Genomic DNA, 5360 nt, shown 5'->3' on the forward strand with positions numbered 1-5360 from the left:
TATTCTGGTGTGCTATTCCAAGTGCGGAGGCTTTAAATATTTAAAATTTTAAATTTAAAAAGTAATCTCTGATTCAGGAGGCTTATAACACAGAGGCTAGAGGTGCATAATAAATACACATGTCACCCTATGCTGGTGCCGGCAAGAGAAATAACACAGCAGGCAACAAAAACGGAGCACAGCAGATAGAGACGAATGTTTCACTTGGGGGTTCATGAGAAGTCTCTAAAAGGAAGACAACTGAATGGAAATATGAATAGAATTCTGGATGGGCTGCCAAGTGAAAGATCACTCCAGGCAGACAGAACAGTTTATTTGATTATGGGCAAGCATTATATGGATGGAGCAGAATATTCAACGGAAAGAGCCATGGTGACAGTCTGATGTATAGGTAGTCTCAGAGGTACATGGCAACCTTGTAAAACACCATAACAGCTGTGGGTTTTACTCTCGGTGGGATGAAAGGGCCCAGCAAGATTCAAAGCTAAAGAATGAAGTATTCCAATTCGTAAGAGATGCGGCCCCATGCCCAACAATGCCTGAGGTAGTTTGGAGAATTGTTCCTGCCTTCCACAAGCTGCAACACTTGGGCCCCGAGCCTTGCCTGGGCAGTACAACAGAGCCAACCCTGTTGGTGGAGGGGTGGATGAGCCAGTCCCCAGGTTGTGAGCATGAGAGAGCTGTTCCTGCTACTCATATGTCTTGTGGCGGCATGGGCCGGAGAGATGCCTCCCTGCCCTCCCACCCATCAATGCCCGAGGCAGGTGGGAGAGCTGGCCCTGAGGTCATAAGAGCCAAAGAGCTGTCTGTCCCTGCCCCCAGCCAGCTGCAACACTTAGGATACTGTTCTCTCCACCTTGCTGGGGCGACAGAGTAGAGCTGGTCCTGAAGGAGGTGTGGGAGAACCAACCCTGAGGACACTAAAGCAAGAGAACTGGTACTTCCCCTTGCTCATAGCTGACGGGGGTGAAGAAGCCAGGGCAATGCTGGAAACCTCACCTTGGTGGCAAAGACACGGAGGAGCTGGTGGGCTAGTCAACTCTGCAACTACCCAGGTCAGAACCAGGGTTATGTGCTGGGGTATTCCCACCCCAACATCCACTCCATCTGTGAGCTTCTGGGACATGGGTGTTGGAATGGTGGTTAGTCCTGAGGCTAACCATGCAGGATCTTCATGACACAGGGCAGCAATGGGAAGTCCAGGAAGAATCTCAGTGAAGGCCCAGTGTTGATGGTACAGCAGAAACCAGGGGCTTCCAACCAGACTGATGATTCTTTACGATAAATGCCTGCATGGGAAAATGTATGGATAAAGGGGTTTACTGCCTGACTCACTGTGTCACACTGCAGCTTCCACAATCAGATTTTCCCCTTCATCCTTTTTTTCCTCTTAAATTTGGTTTTGTTTTATTTGGGGGCAGGATGAGTGAGATCAGGAGTCATGATGTGAAAAGCACAAAGAATAAATTTTTTAAATTAAGAGAAAAAAAATAAAATAACATTAAGAGAGCAGGTCAGAAAGAAATATACATGGAATCAGAACAGCATCCAAGGCCCCTGTAAATGAGATAATACGTGAGAGTGGCTGAGAATAGAATAGGAGCAATGGTGGGGAGAAGAAGAGTTCAGATTTAAAACTTATTATTTAAAATATTTGAAGGTAAATGCATGAGAGTCTGGGAATTAATCTGATAGAGAGGGGAGAGACTCAAAGGTGACTCTAGATACCCAATTGGAAGCAAGGAAGAGACATTTACTTAGAAATGAATGACAGGCCAGAGCATTTTGAAAGAAGTCATGAGTTCTCTTTGATCTTGCCAAGTCTGAAGTATCTGGTCCACAGGTAGTTTGATAGAAGGGTCTAGTGGAAAGATTCGGTTTTGAGATACTTTGATAGGCATTGGCACACAAAGGAAAACTTCTCCAAGTTCTTCATCTCTGGTGAGGTGCAGAGGTGTTCGAAGAGAGGCAGGCGGTCCTTGTAACATAGCAAGGAAACGGTTCCATAAGGAGACGGGTGAGTAACTGGGTCGGATGATAAAACAAGGCTCTGACAGCTGAATGAAGCCTCTTGGAGACAGAGGATGGGAGATGGACAGAGGCCAAGCATTCTGAGACAGTGGCAATGTCAACAAAGAGGAAGCCACTGGTGTCCTCCGCAGAACAGTGTAGCTCTGGCTCTGCTTGAAATGAGAGGGCGAGATTGATGAGAGGAAGTCATGGGAGCAAGTCGGTACAGCATCTGACAGCTCTGTGAGCGTTTGGAGAGGGATGGGGCGGTTGCCGGGGGGAGGGGGCATCTGGAGTCAAGGACACACTTGAGATTTCCATTTTTCAAAGACACTTGGTTGTAAAGAAGAAGCATTAATTGCTGAGGTGCAGAAATGACCTATTGATTGATCCATGCTGGCTGTTTAATTATCTAAGAGTCTATACTAATAAGACGCTTCCTTGGATGTGACACCCTGGACCACTCATGTTTACAAAGACCCAATGGGCTGGCCATATTGAAAGTGTCCCATGCTGAGGAACACACAACACCAATTATCTACAATATTTTAAACCAAGAAGGCAGGGGCCATTGGTTTCTTTTAATATTGCAAATACATAGGATAAGGAAAATACAAGGAGTCATTTTAAAAGAGCCATTATTCTAGGCATGCCCTTCTCTCGAAATAGACAAGGTTTTAGTAATTGAATTAAAAAAATCTTTTTCGGGTTATGGTTTTTGGGTCTTGTCTGTAGTAGTCATTCCACTGAGATGGCCTGGGAACCTCCCATGCTTAATCTCAGCCATGGGTATTCTTATGCAGCAGAGAAGATACAGTGGATGAGTTAATAACACTCATGAGGAGAATATGAATGAGCAAGTTGCTTATTCTTCAGGAACACATATTCAAATTGGTTCATGAAGGACATATATGCACCCAGTGTGTGCCTACTTAAAGGAAAAAATAGATTTCAGTGGTTTGGGCAAAGACTACCCTGATTGTAGCAGAAGTATTCCATCTTCACAAATGAGGGTAGCAAAGGAAAGCAAGATATCTGGGGATCCGATGGCCTGTGAGGACCAGTTCTTCAGCTTCACACCACAGACTTGCCTGCTGGGGGGGGAATCTACATAGCACTTCAAGGCCACCTCCTTGAAGAAATGCAGGCTATTGTAGGGGTTGATCTAAAGAAGCTGGGGGCATCCCAGACTCTGAGATTATCCCTGACTAAGTTTGTAAATGCACAGAGAAGTTTCTTTGCTTTGCGACAGGACATTTTGATAACCTTTTTTTGGCAAAATGGAGCAGCTGGTTTTGCAGTCAATTTCACGTATTCTCCCAAACTTCCTGTTTCCTCAAGGTAAGTGTCAGGAGACGCATCCTTTTAATGAGGAAGAATTCCAGCTTCTCAAAAAGGCAATCGAAAAGTTACAGAAGCTTAAGGTTGAATTACACACTGAGCAGGCCCTTCTTGCAGAATTAGCGGAGCAAAAAACTATTACAGCTAAACTCAGAGAGACCTTGGTTTTCTCTGATGAGTTTGAAAATACTGGCAGAGGTCACAGAACTAGTAACTTTAGGAAGAGTTTGGTGTCTCTGGTTCAGAACAGCAGAAAACTTCAGACAATTAGAGACAATGTAGGGAGAAAAAAAGTAAAAACCTGAAAGAATGTTAATTTCTCAATTAATAAGAAAAGAGAAAAAAGAGAAGAAAAAAAAGAAAGAAAAGAGAGACCCTGTGGATGGGTAGCTTTCCTTTGTTTACTCTTACATTTTAGTCCTTCCTTAGGGGGGGAACATTTTGCCTTTTTTCCTCATTTCTGCCAAGCAAATTACCCGATCTTCTAGAACCACAGTCCCCAAGTCAGACTACTGAAGCAAAGTCCGTGCACATCTCCTTTCCCCTTTCTGGAACTGAGATAGACCTTCTTTATACCTGGTAACCTCTACAGGTCCTCTTTCGGGATGGCACCCATTCCGCTCTTAGGAGAGTTCTAGTGTGACTTTGGGAAGGAGCGAACGCCTCATGCAGTTGGGTGTCTCTGCTCATTCACACTGTGTAAATCAGGCAGGCCTATTCATTCATCAAATGATGTACGGAGTGTAGCAGTGTGCTGGACACACAGATTCCATCAGTGACTTGAACAAAATAAAACCTAAAAGCTGGAGTGGGGTTGTAGCACAGTAGTACAGTATACTCGGCATGGGTGCATCTTGGAGTTTAATATGCCACACTGTGGAGGGAAGCAGAAGGAGGAATAACAGAAAGGAAAAACAAAAAGAGAAAAGGATGCAATGGAGGGGGGGCACTATGAAATCAAGTACTTTGCAAGATTGGAAGAGACCTGCCCGATTGCTAATGTACGGTTTCAGTCAATCTTGAAGATGGAGGCATTAGCTGTACAGCTACGGGATTATCCAAGGCAGAGAGACTAGCTGGCAGAAAACCCACAGAGTAGAGCCTATTCAGGACGTCACACAGCTGGAGCAGATGGACGGGATGGGAATCAGGGGTTACCCCTGTCGTGCTCCATTCTATTTTTATAAGGCAGGCAGGGACTGATGAGATGGGTTGGCCAGTGAAAGGGCTTGTCATACAAGCCTGGTGACCTGACTTGGATCCCTAGGACCCACTTAAGGGTTGAAAGAAAGACCTGACTTCACAAAATTGCCTTCTGACTTCCTCAAGTACCCTGTGACGTGTTCACACCCTACCTCCCGCATCACACACACACACACTAAAAATAATAATTATTTTAGAGCTAAGCAAAACCCCTATGTATGGGTAATTGTGTGTCATTAACAGCTGATTCATAAGCCAGGCTGTGGTGGCACATGCCTTTAATCCCAGCGAAGGCAGAGGAAGTCAGATTTCTGAGTTCAAGGCCGGCATGGTCTACAAAGTTCCAGAATGGCCAGGGCTCCACAGAGAAACTCTGTCTTGACAAAACAAACAAAAACTAAAACTAATTCATACTTGGACATAGTGGAGCAGACCTTCAATCCTATCCCGTGGGAAGTAGAGACAGGTAGATTTCTATGAGCTCAAAATCAGTCTGGCTCACATAGATGACAGTTCCAGGACAGCCTACAGGGAGAGATGCTGTCTCAAAAAAAAAAAAAAAAAAAAAAAAAAAAAAAAAAAAAAAAAAAAAAAAAAAAAAAAAAAAACCCAGAAACAAAACAACAAAAACCAAACCTGATTCATGACACTTGTTTTATTGGTAAGGCCGATCATGTTCGGGATAGATACAGAGACCACTGCAGTGGGATTTTGCATTAAGGGAGAGCGATAAGATTGAACTCTGAATATAACAAGGGAAAGTTGGATTTATGGCTAAAGGACAAGATGAGACTTGTAGGGAGGGG

The 5360-nt window shown here is 44.3% G+C and overlaps 1 pseudogene; it reads left to right on the forward strand.

Annotated features, from left to right (window-relative positions):
• The first annotated feature begins 2921 nt into the window (after positions 1-2921).
• LOC119823673 lies at positions 2922-3656 on the forward strand (annotated as a pseudogene).
• The last annotated feature ends 1704 nt before the right edge of the window (positions 3657-5360 follow it).

The sequence above is a fragment of the Arvicola amphibius genome, chromosome 9, assembly GCF_903992535.2.
Source record: "Arvicola amphibius chromosome 9, mArvAmp1.2, whole genome shotgun sequence".
NCBI classification, from domain to species: domain Eukaryota; kingdom Metazoa; phylum Chordata; class Mammalia; order Rodentia; family Cricetidae; genus Arvicola; species Arvicola amphibius.